The sequence below is a fragment of the Protopterus annectens genome, chromosome 16.part0 (assembly GCF_019279795.1).
Source record: "Protopterus annectens isolate FY-2018-M chromosome 16.part0, PAN1.0, whole genome shotgun sequence".
In the NCBI taxonomy this organism is placed as follows: Eukaryota; Metazoa; Chordata; order Ceratodontiformes; family Protopteridae; genus Protopterus; species Protopterus annectens.
Window position 1 is genome coordinate 401,636,391 of NC_056750.1, and position 17,512 is coordinate 401,653,902.

The 17,512-nt window shown below is 43.5% G+C and overlaps 1 protein-coding gene across 2 annotated transcripts in view; it reads right to left on the minus strand.

Moving 5' to 3' along the window:
* The window catches only part of MRRF (mitochondrial ribosome recycling factor), a 714,694-nt gene that overhangs the window by 442,295 nt on the left and 254,887 nt on the right, over positions 1-17,512 (minus strand). The gene's annotated exons all lie outside the window — the stretch shown is intronic.

Consider the following 17,512-nt stretch of genomic DNA (forward strand, 5'->3'; position numbering starts at 1 on the left):
TAAGGATAGATTTGAATTCCTTGTAGCCTGAAGTAAGCTATCACTGGAGCCAGAACCTTTGTGAATACTCTGAGGGCAGTAGATAAGCCAAAGGGCAATGCAGAGAACTGATAATGAGAATTTCCAGCTCGAAACGCAGATACTTCCTGCAACTTAGTCTTATAGGCACATGAAGGTAAGCTTCCTTGAGATCTAAAGTTACCATCCAGTGATCTTTGCCCAACAGAGGTAAAAGCTGTTGTAACGTCAACATCTTGAACTTGGGAATGTCCAGATAAGTGTTGAGGATAGATAAATCCAAAATTGGTCTCCACGTGTTCCCCTTCTTTGGTACTAGGAACAGGCGAGAATAAAATCCTAGGCCCCTTTCTGATACAGGGACTGGCTGAATGGCCCCTATTTGGAGTAACTGAGAAATTTGCTTGTGAGCCTCTTTCCTTTGTGGAGGAGGAACGTCTGGCATGCCTTTGAAGGGGGGCAATGTATGGAAATAAAACCTGTAACCGTGGTGAATGATATCCAACACCCATCTGTCTTGAGTAATTAAATCCCAGTTTTCTTTGAAAAGAGACAGTCTTCCTCCCAAAGGAGCTGCCAGACGAGAATCTACTGGCAGCTGAAAAGGCAGGTCATTGGGTCTGTTTACGAAGGACTGACCCCTGCCCTCACCAGAAGTCTGAGCAGGTGAACTTCCTGTTCTAGGCCTAAAAGAACCTTGAGCTCTGCCCCTACCACGTCTAGACCTACCCCTAGACTGGGAATCATAAGCAGGATATGTCCATCCCTTAGTAGGCCAATTTCTACTAAACTTGGTGGCTGCACCTGCAAAAATCTTTAACAGTTTGCATAGACTTAGCTTTGTCCTCCATTTTCTTTAAAACTGCTTCCACAGGCGAACCAAACAACACATCAGACTGTAAAGGAGCATCCAAAATCCTTGTCTTAACATGCTCAGCTAAATTCTGATCCCTCAACCAGGCATGCCTGCGAAGAACAGAACTAGTGGCAGCCACCCTCGAGGAGGCCTGTACAGCATCAAAACCACATTGCAAAGAATGCTTACCCACTTGTTCAGACACATGAACTAAATCCAGCAACTCTTTACACTCAATACCTTCCGCCAAAGCATCCACCTTAGATTTCAATTGTGAAAGGAGATAATTTTGATATTTTAGCATGTGAAACTGACAATTCAACGCCCTCATGGCTAAAGTGGAAGAAGTATACACTTTCTTTCCCCATCTATCCAAAGCCCTTGCCTCTTTATCAGTGGGAACAGGGTTTTTAACAACAGAGGCCTTAACACCTTTAGGTCCCTGAGAAACAGTCTCCGGGTCTGCCCTAGGACTCTTAAAAAGATACTTATGAGCTTCAGGCACCCTATAGTACCTATCAGGTTTAACAGGAGCAGGAGGCAAGGAATCAGGGTTCAGGGAAGCCTCTGCAAAAACATCTTCTACCACATTCAACACAGGAGGTATAGCTAAGGGCCTATGCTGGGGTAAAAACAAGCATATGTTTCTTAGGCACAGAACCTGAAGTGCTAGGAGAAGCCCCCACTGAAGCTAAACTTGGCCTACCTCTCAAAGAAGTTTTGGAAACAGAAGGAGAGGCTCTAACTACCTTGGGAAGAGAGGGAAGAACAGTTACCTGAGAAGCCCCCTCAGCCTGGCCTACCTCCTGAGAAGGCACATCCTGCAACAGTAAAGTCTCTGCCTGAGACTCCAAAGAAACTCCTGGCAAAACCTCTGGCTCCACTGAGCCTTCTAAAGAACCGACGTCCGGGACTGCCGGTTCTTCCACTCTAGGCTTTGCTGCTTTGTCCTTGCGCTTTTGAATGGCGGGCCGGAGCATCCGGCGGCATTTTATAATTACAACGCTTCCCAAAAACTAACCTGGCACAGTCTAACCTTCTCTTAATAGTGCGTTTGTTAAATCTAGCACAAGAGGCATCCAACAACGTCGTGCTCAGGCCCTAAACAAGGTATACACAAGGTATGGTAATCCCTATGAGGTATCTGTTTCCCACAAGAAATACAGTTATTCACTTTTTCTGACATCCGGTTAAATACTGAGGCAAGAAAAAACCAAAATGTTCCCAACGGGTACTTAGCCAACTTTGATTCGGTCTGAAACTCCGACTTCAGAAAATTTCAGAACGCCAACCTGCACTCGCAAAACTGCTTCTGCATCGGACCATGCGGCAAAAAAGACTGAGGATATGACGTCGGTCATGCGCATTAGTACCCTGACGTACTGACGTCAGTCTAATGCGCCCTGACCGACGTCAGCCATATACTTTGGTATTCGGGCCGACTGGACAGCGGACTACCCAATAGTTAGGACTGCAGCAATGGGGAATGAAGAACATCAGCACTTACCAGAATCTCCAGATATATCCAAATCATGGCAGGCAAACCATATCCCACAGCACACTACACCTTATCAACACACAGCACTCCACCACAACCACGGATTCGACATTCCGAATTCGAGCAAGTGCAGTTTCGCTCAACTGCACTTTTGGCACTTTCATCTCGAGATACTGAAATTCGAGATGTCAGTATTTTGAGATAGAAAAGTGCTTCCATACACACACACACATATATATATATATAGATATAGATATAGAGATAGATATACTTACATACACACGCACACACACATATATATATTATATATATATATATATATATATATATCTATATATGCATATATGTATATATGTGTGTATATATATATATATATATATATATATATATATATATATATACACACACAAGTACACACACACACACACACGTATATATGTATACATACATACACACACACACACACACACACACATACACACACACACACACACACACACACACACACACACACACATACACACACACACATACACACACACGTTCATGCAGCTACTTTCATGCACATACACATACTACCACCCACCCTCACTCCCATGTCTTAGCTGAACTTACTACAAGTACTCTCATAAAAGTGACAATGGGTGACCACTATGTTTTCACTCAGAGATTCCTTGAATTGCTCGGCCGAGCAAATTAGGAGTTGCGGACATTTCTGGGGGAGGGGACATAGCTAATTAGCATTTGCCACTTTTCTAGTCTGCCACATTAGCATACAGCTCTGGCTAAAATTCTGCCACCTACAATAACAAAAGGAACAACAACCAGTGAAAATAACACTATTTTCTCTCTAGCGCCTCGGCTCACCAAAAGCCTTCAAGGAGTAACAATTCACATACATCCATACTATATATACCATTACCAACTTGTTATTCAGTTAAACAATCAATTAAATATAAACACACCCTCAGAAGTCAGTGCCTTCTCAGTGGCTCTGGACCCATCCGAGGTAGATACATCCGTCGGTCCAGCACCTTGAGTATCTTGTGGCATGCCGGACTCCACATGGGTGTCGGTAGAGGCCTGTGACTCGAAGGTAGCGGGTATCAGGGGCTGTGAAAGCACCTCACTGAGTACCGGCGAACCAGCGACTGGTTTAAGAGAAGCTTCGTCGTCGGTTTTGGATCTCGACTGCCTTTCTCTGTCCTTTTCTTTGCGTTTTTATGTACTTCGGTAGTCGGACTGCTATCCGACGACATTTCTGGGTAGTTAAATCTGTTTCCAAAATACTTTGAGGCAAAAATATACCAAAGCTTAATAGTGCGTTGGTTAAATCTAGCACAAAACCGACAGCCAGGCACGTTGTGATCAGGGCCTAGGCAAGGAATCCAGTATAAATGCAAATCCTTATGAGGTATTTGCTTCCCACAAGTAATACAAGTATTAACTTTTTCTGACATTGGTATGGAGCAAGAAAAAAGTTTCCCCAGCGGGGTACTTAGCTTTAGTGAAGACTTCGGTTCTGAAACTCAAACTCGAATATTTCAGTAGTCGGCCGACCGGCACTTGTGAAATGCTTCTGCTTCGGGCACCACGCAGCAAGAAAGACTAAAGAAAATGGCGTTGGTTGCATGTTTTATACCCCGATGACCTGACGTCATGGAAGAGGAGACAGCAACCGACGCGGGACCCAAGACTTTGGAATTCAGGCCAACTGAGGGCAATATGCCAGCAGATTACCCAAATGTAATGACTGCAACAGTGAAAAACGAAGAACATCGCTACAAACATATAACTTTTTTATAGCATAAGAGATTACCCAAGCTTAATATAGAGGATTATGATAGTGTCTCTGACCATAAACCATTTATTATGGGTTTGAGACGTGGATGCCAAGAAATTTACCACAAAAGAGAAGCTCAAGAAGTGAATCTTGGCACCCATGTCAAGAAACATAAGGAGGGTATGATCAGAGAACTGGTAATTCTTTTCAATACATGGAGTTTTATCTGCTCTACATATCACTAGTTACAGAAAGAAAACAGAAAGAGAAAGTGTAGAAGGACAACGTATTTTGCTAGTTTTGAAAACCAGTAAATTAATTCATGCTGCCACTGTCAGACAGCAGCATACCTGTCAACTTCTTTGCTTAAGAATTCTGGATGAATACAAAAATAACTGGGGATCAAAATCAGGGAGAGTTTTTAAATACTGCTCTGATTCACTTTAAAAAATGAACAGAACACATTTTGCATCAACACGCAATTTCTGAACATTAAGAAGTATGAAACTTTAACATCTGGCATTACTGGCTGCAATGCTGAGGGATTTATCAGGAAAAGAAAAAATTCATGAAGGATGTATCAAAAATATGAGACAAACTCAGGGACACTTCAAGGGTGTGGACAGCAGGCAGAAGCAAAGTTGTTTTACCTTCTGCCACTGTTTTTTGCTAGCCGGCACTGTCTGTTGTTAGTCCTTAGCATGACTTCTGATCACAACAGTGCATAGAAGATGCTTAACAAATTGTTAAGCACCCCCTAAGTGGTGTTATGATCATGTCTCATGCTAGGGAAGCACTTAACAAGTACATATTTTTCCCCGCTATCAAAGTGCAATCAGGGCTGCTCCATGCACTACATAATTATTAACTACTACTTCGATTCTTTTTCTGGTAAGAACAGAGAAAAATGTATGTACCTGTCAAAAAAATAGGAGTTTCCTTTAAAAAAGAGGCAAGAAACTTAAATGTATGGTGAATGAAAGAACCAGACTTCTATCTCCATTGAAACAAATTTATGTGCAGTTGCTAGTGCAGATTTGTTCCAGCACAACACATGTCATGCATACTCTGGTTTTCAGTTGTTCTTTCTACCTCAATGTATTAAAAAAAACTTTCTGAGAAGAGCAGCTTTAGTGCAGGCTGCTCTATTACTAGTTATGGTTTTAAAAATTGTGCCTGATGTCCTAGATTTCTGACAATTCAGCCATTATGAATGTCAGTCCCGACTCCCGAGGCATATTCAGTAACCTGTTCTGACTGTAGCTTTGGAGATTCCTGGGTTTCAAATGCTGCCTTAGAGGATGATTTTCAAATAAAATGTAGTTAATGAGTCTGGGGGCTGAATATTGGAGCAGACACATCCTTAACTAACAGTATAGTGGAAGTAGACACCTTGTAAGATGATACTCCAGGGTCTAGCACCTGCAAACTGGCATTCGATCCGCAGACAACCAAGGTCACTAGGTTACTCCTGCTTTTACCTTTAACTACAAAGTATTTTGTCTTAATACAAAAAGCTACATACTCTTCATTATCTCTTTCTAAATCTTCCACTTTAGGGACTGCTCCTAATACAAAATGGAAAAGACAATTTTTTTTCCAACTTCTTTGTTAAATTAGTATGAAGAGCCTTTTCCATATTTTGATCAAATTTCTTCTCCTAAGGGCTGTAATACTAAGTCTGAGGATAAAGGCTTCCTTTTATCTGGCTGCTCCAAACAGGACACTTCTTTTGGGAAGACCCATAACTAGATCAAAGTGCAGTTGTTTTAAGCTGCACTTACCATACCAGTAGATGTTCAAATTCCTTACTACTGCAGGAGCCTTTGGCTATATGGGTTGCATTACGCCCAAGATAGAACAGTTGGCCAGCTTCACAAAGCTCTGGCTCCCTTCCACACTTACACTCTGACTGCTAATTATATAACTCCTTGGAGGGAAATCCGCAGTCAGAGAGTAGACAATTTCAGGAGCTTCTTATCCACACCGAGACAAAGATCTTACTCATCCCGAACCTTTAACAGATATAAGCAGAAACAAGTAACAGATATAAACAGGCACTAATAAGTCTGTAAATAAATGCATATCCCAACGACTAGCTGCACACAGAAATAGTGGGGTGGAGGGTGGTTGCTGCTATTGCAGCAATGAGAAATTACCACAGCAGGCTTCACATAACTGCAGAAATAAGCAGCATTCAGAAAGGTGCTGAAAATAAAAAATACTTTTTCTCTCATTTTTCCATCAGATGAAGGAGGGGAAGAACTCTTACTCCTTTTTTTCTTTGTTGGCAACCTTGACAGGTACCAGTTTAAATGAAAGTTCTATGATAGGTGCACAGGTCTTGACTATAGGAAAGTGAAAAGGCTCTCTTCATCCAGCCTTCTACAACTCTGAAGGAGACTAGCTGAGCCCTGCCCCGCAGCTGAAAAGATAAATCCTTCACACAGTCCTCTTGTTTAAGTCTGCAACTCGGGCTATTTAAATTCTTCCCTGGGAACCTGCAACTCAGGCTCCAGAAACTGTAAGATGATGGGTGGAAAAATTAACTGCCATATCAGTAATGATGCAAGTACATACTAGAATTTGATCTCTGGTATGAGTCAAGGCACATTGGGCACTAAACCATTGGCTTATTTTCCATGTCAGTGAGACTCAGTAAAATGTATGTGCCAGCATACGCCTTCAGATCCATTGGTATACAGAGTTTTATTAATGACTTTTTGCACTCTTTTAAATACTTCTTGACTTCTGTTCACTTCTCTGTTTGAACTTTTAATTTCTTCAGCTTAAACAAGTTATCTAAATAGGAAAAATGTGAATACAGTTAAGTCTGAAAGCCACTACAGGAGCTAGGCACTTTGTAAACACTTTTGGTGCAGTAGAGAGTCCAAAGGGTAATGTAGAGAACTGATAATGTGGCCCAGGTACAATGAAATCCTAGGAATCGTCAGAATTTGTATGCTAATGGAGTGTGATGTGATAAGCATCCCTGAAGTCTATAATTACCATAACAGTGATCTGGGAGAATGGCTAATACTGACTGGAAGGTGAACATCTTGAATATTGGAACCTTCACAAAGATATTGAGGAAGAAGAGATCCAAACCTGGTCTCCAAGACTGCTCCTTTTTTGGGACCAGAAACATTCTGAAATAAGTGTTCTGAGGGAGCATGTTCTATGACACCTACTTCTAACATGTTAGAGCACCTGAGGAAACAACTCTGGTTTGCAGGGTGACGGCGAATCCCCCTGAAAGGAGGAAGAGAATTTATCCATTGCCATCTGTAACCTTCCCGATTCACTTTCAAAACATATTTATCTGAAATGTATTTGGAGCCACGCTGAAGTACTGAGCATCAGATACTAAAAAAGCAGAAGGGATATAGTGTGGCAGGTAGGGAGGAGGTGATCAGGTTTCTGGCATAGTCATTTTGAAACTTGTACCTGAAAATTTTTAAAGATTTTTTTTTTCCATTTTGATTTGGGGTTATTACCCTCTTGTCTTTACTTCTTGAGGGTCTGCCTGTTATTAGGCTGTGTTCTCTACTTGTTCTGTTGTTTTAAAGGGAAGAATCAGGGGACAAGAAAAATCCTAGAAACACCCCTGCATTAATTTAACCCTCATCCCATTTTTTTAGGACCTGTGTAGCAGCAAGCCCAAATAAAACTTCTCTGTCTAACAGTGACCACAGAATCTCTGACTTTAAGTCATCTGAAAGGTTTTGGTTATATACCCAAACAGTTCTCCTCAAAGCAGAAGCTGATAAAGATTTCTGGAAACAGTATTAGCACAATCATACACACTTTTTAAGGCATATTTATAAACATGAGACAGGTTAGACAATCGGATCCGCATAAGACCTACCTTCATGCATCACAGAAGTAGAAAATTCTTCCAAACTATTAACACATTTTATAGTAAACTTCCACATATAGCCCTGGTAGTTCAGGACACTAAAGGCTAATGTGGCAGAAGAAAAAAGTCTCTGCCCTGACTGCCCAGCCACTTACCTTACATATCCCCAGGGGCTGGGCTGGAAGAAGAAATATGCTTTTAAGCTGCTGGATCCATAGGAGTAATAGCAGGTCAGCTGTACGATTAGAATAGCAAAATTCATTAGGTTTTGAAACTCTACACAATTTACCTGTTTTTTAGGAACTGGAGAGAGATAATCAGGAGCATTACAGGGTGCTTTAAGGGCATCCTCCAACACAGGCAAAATAGGAGGAATGGGTGCAGAAACACATACTTTTTTCAAGTAAATCATAATATCTGCCCAAATCAGGGAAAACATCTGCCTTTTTCCAAGCAAATACATTCCTTAGCCAGGAAAGTCTCAGGAAAAAAGACAATGCTTCCACAGGGAGAAGTTCAGGCTCACTATCAAATGAGTCAGAGTCTTGGGCAATAGAACCCTGAGGCGAGATAAAGTACAGTTTTGTACCTACCATAAATGTAGATGTTCGAAGATCCACATTGCTGCAGTCCTAACACTTGGGTAGTCCGCTGTCCCAGTCGGCCCGAATACCAAAGTATAAGGCTGACGTCGGTCAAGGCGCATTTGTCTGACATCAGGACGTCAGGGTACAAATGCGCATGACCGACGTCATATCCTCAGTCTTTTCTTGCCCCAGATGTCAGAAGACCCTAAAAAGATAAGGCCAAAACCCAAAAAACACCAAACACTCCTGTACCTAATATATGTACAATATATACAAATTTACAAAAATAGAACCCCACCCACACAACCACCCCTAAACAGAGATGGGAAGGAGGGAGGGTAAATTGGACTGCAGCAATGTGGATCTTGAACATCTACATTTATGGTAGGTACAAAACTGTACTATGTTCTTCATCTCACATTGCTGCAGTCCTAACACTTGGGTAGAATCCCAAAGCAGAGGTAAGGGAGGATGGCTAAACTATAATGAAGCAGGAGCTGCCAAAATGCCCTGCAACACAGCAGTGGCAAAACCAGCCCTGGATTTAGAATAGAGAGGAAGGTGGTAATGCTTGGAGAAAGTATGCACTGAACTCCAAGTAGCTGCCTCCAAAATATCCTTAGTTGCCACCCCCCTTAGAAATGCTGTTGAAGTGGCAGTAGCCCTAGTGGAATGAGGCCTAATCCCAGCTGGAATCTCCTTGCCATGATGGGAGTAACAGAATGCAATGCAAAACCCAATCCACTTAGATATAGTTTGTTTTGACACAGGCTTGCCCTGAGAACTCAAAGCAAAAGAAACAAACAACTGCTGAGACAGCCTAAAATCCCTAGTCCTGCTTAAATAATAACGCAACTGCCTGTGTACATCTAAAGTGTGCAAAATCTTTTCCCCTATTTTGGGGATCTGCATAAAAAGTAGGCAAATGAATAGTTTGGTTTAAAGCCACACTAGAAACCACCTTAGGCATAAATGAAGGATTAGTGCGTAATGATACCCTATCCTTATGAAAAATCAAAAGGCTCAACCGCCATAAGGGCCTGCAATTCAGAAACCCTTCTTGCAGAAGTAATGGCCAACAAAAAGCAGTCTTCCATGACAAGTATTTCAATTCAGCAGTAGCCGAGGCTCAAAAGGTTGTAGAGTAAGTTTCTCCAACACAAAATTGAGGTCCCAAGCAGGAGTAGGAGCTCTACGTGGGGTCTTATATTCTTTGCCCCTCTAAGAAATTGCTTGAACAAAGGATGAGAAAACAATGGTGGGTCACAATCATAGTGAGCTGAAATTGCTGCAGCATGAATCTTAATGGAAGAGAAAGACAAACCTTTGTCCAATAACTCAGTAAGATATTGAAGAGCCACACTCAAATTAGGCTCAGAAACATCCAAATCCTTTGCTGCACTCCAAAATAAAAATCTCTTCCATTTTTCTGCATACACTTTACGTGTACTAGGTCTTCTGGCTTCCATAATCACATTCAAAAGAGGAAGTTGAGACCTGCTGTGGTTCAAAACAGAATATGCCAGGCTGTTAGATGAAGAGAGTGAAGCTTGACATTGAGTAGATGACCGTCCCTCTGAGACAAAAGGTGTGGAATTAAAGGTAAAGGCCATGGAGGCTTCCTTACCAGATTCCTCAGTAATGGGTACCAGTGTTGCCGAGGCCAATCTGGAGCTATCAAAATCATCCTTGGCTTGTCTTGTCTGACCTTTAGGAGTACCTTTGGGAGGAGAGGCAGAGGTGGAAAGGCATACACATGAAGATTTTTCCAACTGAACGAAAGAGCATCTACTTTCCAAGCTGTGTGATGAAACCTTTTCGTGCAAAACTTTGGCAGCTGGTGGTTTAGTGGAGATGCGAACAGATCTATGTCTGGAGTTCCCCATGACACTGTCAATTTTCGAAATACATGAAGATCCAGTTTCCACTCATGGGGATCCATGATTTGCCTGCTTAACACATCTGCTAAGGAGTTCTGTGCTCCTGGCAGAAACCTTGCCTGAAGATTTAGCTGCAAACTGAGCGCAGTCTCCCAGAAAATCATTGCTTGCCTGCATAGAGGATAAGAATGTGTTCCCCCTTGCTTGTTGATGTACCACATGACAGTTGTGTTGTCTGTTAGAATCAACACCTGCCCTGGAAGAAGTAACTCCTTGAAAGCCATTAATGCAAACTGGACTGCTAACATCTCCTTCATGTTGATATGTAGATGCTGTAGTCTGGCAGGCCACTTGTCTTGTATCCACTTTCCATTCAGATGAGCTCCCCAAGCTATGTCTGAGGCATCTGTCGTTAGAATCTGACTCGCCTCTGGCCGGGTCACAGAGAGTCCCTTGTTTAGGTGACATTCCTGAGCCCACCACAAAATTCCTTTTGAATGCAAGGTATTATTGGAATGACAGTGTCCAAATCCTGGCAGTGCTGTGTCCATACATTTTTAGATACCATTGCAGCTTCCTCATATGCAGTTTGGCATTGGGAAGCACCAGAATACAAGATGCCATGAACCCTAAGGCTTGAAGGACTGTCCTTGCAGTCAGCCCGGACTGAAGAGATAGTTGATGGAAGTAAAGGGAAAGATTCTTTTGTTTGTCCGGGGTTAAAAAGGCCATCTGGGCTGCTGTATTCAGTCTCACACCCAGAAAGCACATGTCTTGAGAGGGTACTAGACTGGACTTTATTTCGTTCACAGAATACCCCAGGCATCTTAGCACTGCTATCACATATTCCAGATGCTGAAGAAGCTCGTCCTTTTCTTGAGCCAGAATCAGACAGTCGTCCAAGTAAGGATAGATTTGTATTCCATTTAGCCTGAAGAAATCTACAACTGGAGCCAGAACTTTTGTGAATACTCTGGGCGCAGTAGATAAGCCAAAGGGCAATGCAGAGAACTGATAATGGGAATTTCCAGCTCGGAAACGCAGATACTTCCTGCAACTGAGTCTGATAGGCACATGAAGGTAAGCCTCCTTGAGATCTAAAGTTACCATCCAGTGATCTTTGCCCAGCAGAGGTAAAAGCTGTTGTAACATCAACATTTTGAACTTGGGAATGTCCAGATAAGTGTTGAGGATAGACAAATCCAAAATTGGTCTCCACGTGTTCCCCTTTTTTGGTACTAGGAACAGGCGAGAATAAAATCCTAGGCCCCTTTCTGGCACAGGAACCGGCTGAATGGCCCCTATCTGGAGTAACAGAGAAATTTGCTTGTGAGCCTCTTTTCTTTGTATAGGAAGAATGTCTGGCATGCCTTTGAAAAGAGGCAAGGTATGGAAATAAAACCTGTAACCGTGGTGAACGATATCCAATACCCATCTGTCTTGGGTAATAACACTCCAATTTTCTTTGAAAAGTGCCAGCCTTCCTCCCAAAGGTGCTGCCAGACGAGAAGGCTCTGGCAGCTGAAAAGGCAAGTCATTGGGTCTGCTTACGAAAGGACTGACCCCTGCCCTCACCAGAAGACTGTGCAGGCGAACTGCCTGTTCTAGGCCTAAAAGAACCTTGAGCTCTGCCCCTACCACGTCTAGATCTACCCCTAGACTGGGAATCATAAGAAGGATAAGTCCACCCCTTAGTAGGCCAATTTCTACTAAACTTTGGAGGCTGAACCTGCAAAAAATCTTTAACAGTCTGCATAGACTTAGCCTTGTCCTCCATTTTCTTTAAAACTGCTTCCACAGGCACCAAATAACACATCAGATTGTAAAGGAGCATCTAAAATCCTTGTCTTTACATGTTCAGCTAAATTCTGATCCCTCAGCCAGGCGTGCCTGCGAAGAACAGAACCAGTGGCTGCCACCCTCGAAGAGGCCTGTACAGCATCAAAACCACATTGCAAGGAATGCTTACCCACCTGTTCAGAAACATGAACTAAATCCTGCAACTCTTTACACTCAATACCTTCCGCCAGAGCATCTACCTTAGACTTCAATTGTGAAAGGAGATAATTTTGGTATTTCAACATGTGAAACTGGCAATTCAAAGCCCTCATGGCTAAAGTGGAAGAAGTATACACCTTCTTTCCCCATCTATCCAAAGCCCTTGCCTCTTTATCAGAAGGAACAGGATTTTTAACAACAGAAGCCTTAACACCTTTAGGGCCCTGAGAAACAGTTTCTGGGTCTGCCCTAGGACTCTTAAAAGATACTTATGAGCTTCAGGCACCCTATAATACCTATCCGGTTTAACTGGGGCAGGAGGCAAAGAATCAGGGTTCAGGGAAGCCTCTGCAAAACATCCTCTACCACATCCAGAACATGAGGTATAGCTAAAGGCCTATGCTGGGGTAGAAACAAAAATTCCCTAAGCCTTTTCCTGGAATCAGAGAAATCTTGACCTTCCCATTTAAAATGCTCCCTCATGGAATGAAGAGTCTCTGAAAAAGAAAAATCCTCAGGAGGAGAAGCCGAAGGTGTAGAGTCATCTACATCAGAATCAGAATAAGGAGGATACTCCTGCAAGTCTTCAGCCAAAGACTCAGAAGCCTCCGAACACTGCTCAAAACTCTCAAGCTCAGGTTCCACCCTAGGCCTCTTATCAGGGGGGGGCATAGAACCTCTAATCATAGTAATCAAATCTTCTGCCATTTTAAGCATATGTTTCTTAGGCAGAGACCCTGAAGAACTAGGGAGACCCCACTGAAGTTAACCCTGGCCTGCCTCTAGAAGAAGCCTTGGAAACAGAAGGGAGGGCCTAACCACCTTAGGGAGGGAGGGGAGAACAGCTACCTGAGAAGCCCCTTCAGCCTGGCCTACCTCCTGAGAGGACACATCTTGTAACAGTAAAGTCTCTCCCTGAGAATCCAAAGGAACTTCTGGTAGAACCACCGGCTCCACCGAGCCCTCTAAAGAACCGCCGTCCCGGACAGACGGTTCTTCCACCCTAGGCTTCGCTGCTTTGTCCTTGCGCTTTTTAGGCGGGCGTCGGAGCATCCGACGGCATGTTGTAATTACAACGCTTCCCAAAAACTAACCTGGCACAATCTAATCTTCTCTTAATAGTGCGTTTGTTAAATCTAGCACAAGAGCGACAGCCAACAACGTCGTGCTCAGGCCCTAAGCAAGGTATACACAAGGTATGGTAATCTCTATGAGGTATCTGTTTCCCACAAGAAATACAGTTATTCACTTTTTCTGACATCCGGTTAAATACTGAGGCAAGAAAAAAAAAACAAAATATTCCCCAACGGGGTACTTAGCCAACTTTGATTCGGTCTGAAACTCCGACTTCAGAAAATTTCAGAACGCCAACCTGCACTCGCAATACTGCTTCTGCATCGGACCATGCGGCAAAAAAGACTGAGGATATGACGTCGGTCATGCGCATTTGTACCCTGACGTCCTGATGTCAGACAGATGCGCCTTGACCGACGTCAGCCTTATACTTTGGTATTCGGGCCGACTGGGACAGCGGACTACCCAAGTGTTAGGACTGCAGCAATGTGAGATGAAGAACATCCCTGTCGCTGTGAACATCAGACTTCAGAACATGCATCCTCTTCCTTAGAGGAAGGGGTACTAGAATTAACAGAAGGTAAACAGCTCCCAACATTGACTGACTGCAATAGACACCTTGGCTGGAGTAATAACATCATTTTTATTGACAGAAACCATTTCTTTATTTTCAGTGTGCTTAATTTTCTGCTTCTTTTTTTTAGGTATATCTCTAATGGGTGAATGGTTAAGGGACAGCATATCATCTCGAATAAAGGGTCTCTTTCAATGAGTGCCTTGAGAAAATTCTCTCAAAGTACTTCCCATACCCAAAATGAACAGCTTTACCATGCCCAAGCAGGAAATTAGAACAACCACAGAGGAAGTGTCTGATACCTGGTTCTTAGTGGCTAGCAAGGCTACAACAGAGGAATTCAAGGAAACAGGTAAGTGGTCAGAGAAACCAGCAATAGCCACTTCAAAGTCACCAAATATCAGATACGGCATAGGAAGATACCACACAGGAGGCGAAGACCCATACTTTTAATTGTTTTTTTTTCTTTTAAGGTGTGTCTGGAGAAGATCCGGCAGGACAGGGGTTAGGTATCCATAGAAGTTCAAATGCCAGTAAGGTATACCAAAAGAAGTCTGTTGGCATGCAAGCCGTCAACAGTAAGCACAAAAGTACAGTTGTGTACACTTTCCATAAATGTAGATGTTCGAGTGTATTCACTGTTGCAGTCATCACATTTGGGTTATCTGCCTGCAGGTAGCCCTCAGCCGGCCTGAATACCAGAGTCTTTGTTTTTTTGCGTCGGATGCTGTCGCTTCTTCCATGACATCAGGTCGCCAGGGGCATAAAACATGCAGCCGATGCAATTACATCAGTTTTTCTTGCCCCAGATGTCAGGTGCCCCCACAATAGGAAACAGTTATATGGTACGGTACACCCCCATCAAAAAGCAAATACACATGAAGAAATATATACCAAACCAGAAGGAAAGGTAGAGCCAAGAGAAATCAGGGGGCTGGAGGGAGGGTAACCAGGACTGCAACAGTGAATACACTCAAACATCTACATTTATGGTAAGTGTGCACAACTGTACTATGTTCTTTGTGTTTCACTGTTGCAGTCATCACATTTGGGTTGATTCCCAAAGCTAAGGAATGGAGGAGGTAGTTAAAAAGCATTAGGGCCAGCTATTAAGCCCTGCAAGACTGCTGTGGCAAATCCAGCTCTGGATTTAGAAAATATAGGCAGGTGGTAATGCTTGGTGAAGGTATGGACAGAGCTCCAGATAGCAGCTTCCAGGATGTCCCTGGTAGGGACTCTGAGAAATGCCACAGAGGTAGATGCAGCCCTGGTGGAATGTGATCTTATCCCCTGTGGGGTAGGTTTTCCATGGTGCTTGTAGCAGAAATGGATGCAATGGGCTATCCATTTGGAAATGGTTTGCTTTGAAATGGCCTTCCCCTCTGCTCCTGCATCAAAGCTAACTAGCAGCTGCTCAGATTTTCTGAGAGGCTTAGTCCCGTCCAAGTAGAAACTAAGTTGTCGTGCATGTCCAGAGAGTGCAGTATCCGTTCCCCTTTGTTTTGTGGATTAGGGAAAAAAGTAGGCAAATGAATGGACTGGTTTAGGGCCACACTAGACACCTCCTTGGGCATAAAGGAAGGATTAGTCCTAAGGGAAACCCTGTCCGCATGGAAGATAATGAAGGGTTCCACTGCCATGAGGGCCTGTAATTCAGACAATCTTCTTGCTGAAGTGATGGCTAGAGGTAAGGCTGTTTTCCAAGAAAGGAATTTCAACTCTGCTGTTGCAGCTGGCTCAAAGGGGGGAAGAGTGAGCTTTTCCAATACAAAGTTAAGGTCCCAGGCTGGAGTGGGAGCTCTCCTAGGGGGGTCTTAAATGTTTGGCCCCTCTAAGGAATTGTTTTAGCAAGGGGTGAGAGAAGAGGGGTGGGCTCAGTATTATAATGTGCTGAAATGGCAGAGGCATTAATCTGAACTGATGAGAAAGATAGGCCCTTGTGGAGCATTTCTGTTAAGTACTCTAGAATATGAGGTAAGCTAGGCACTGTTGTGCCCATCCCCTTAGCCTGGCTCCAGGAACAGTATATTTTCCACTTTTCAGCACAGGATTTTCTGGTACTAGGCCTCCTTGCCACCAGAATAACATCCAGCACCTGCTTACTGAGGGATGCTAGAGGAGGGCCCATGGAATTAGCCAGGCTTTGCAGCTGAGGGTGCAGAATCTGGCCAGCCTGCTGGGACCAGCAGGGAAGGGGGTCTGAGGCAGGTGCCATAGTTGTAGCAGTATCATACTGCGCAAGAGGGGGTACCAGTGTTGGTGTGGCCAGTCTGGTGCAATCAGTATTGTCCTTGGCTTGGCTTGTTTGATCTTTAGTAGAACCTTTGAGAGGAGAGGCAGAGTGGGAAAGGCATAAACCGAGAGGCTTTCCCAGGTAAAAGACAGGGTATCCACTTACCAGGCTTAACTGTGGGGAGCTCTGGTGCAGAATTTTTTCAACTGGTAGTTTTGAGGGGAGGCAAACAGGTTTACCTCTTTGTTCCTCAAGAGGTTGAATATTTTGGGTTCTAGTTTCCATTCGTGTGGGTCCATGACATTTCTGCTTAAGTCGTCTGCCAGTGAATTTAGTTTGCCTGGCAGGAATTGAGCTTGCAGGTGTACTTGGTAGCTCAAGGCTGTGTTCCACAGAGCCATGGCTAGTCTGCAGAGAGGGTAGGAGTGGGTTCCCCCCTGCTTATTTATGTACCACATAACTGTGGTGGTGTCTTTACCAACAGTTGTCCTGGAAGAATAAGGTCTTTGAAGGCTGTCAGAGCATTCTGTACAGCTAACATTTCTTTTTGATTGATATGCAGGTGCATCTGTCTCGGGTTCCATTTGCCCTGAATGCACTGCCCTGCCATGTGAGCCCCCCATGCACAGTCTGATGTGTTTGCTGTTAGGGTTTTGGCGGCAGGGGGTAGAGTGAAAGGGAGTCCCTTGTTGTGGTAGCAGCCTCTGCCCACCAAAGGAACTCTGTCCTTAGACAAGGAATGATAGGAATCATTGCTTCCAGGTCCCGAGAATGTTGACACCATAGACTTTTTAGATACCATTGGAGTTTCCTCATATGCAGTTTTGCTTATGGAATTAGCAGAATGCAAGAGGCTATGAGCCCCAAAGCTTGCAGTATTGTCCTTGCAGATAGCTGGGTTTTTGTGGCCAATAGTTTGAGGTAGGTTGTCAAATAAACTTGTTTCTCTGGAGTGAAGAATGCCATCTGGGGAGTTGTGTTCAAGCTTGCCCCCAGGAATACAATCTGTTGGCAGGTTACTAGGTGAGATTTCTTTTTGTTGATGGTATAACCCCAGTGAGGTTAGAAGTTTCTTTACAAATGCCAGGTGTTCTAATAGCAAGTCCTGGCTTTCTGCCTGAATCGTCCAAGTATGGGTAAATTTGAATATTT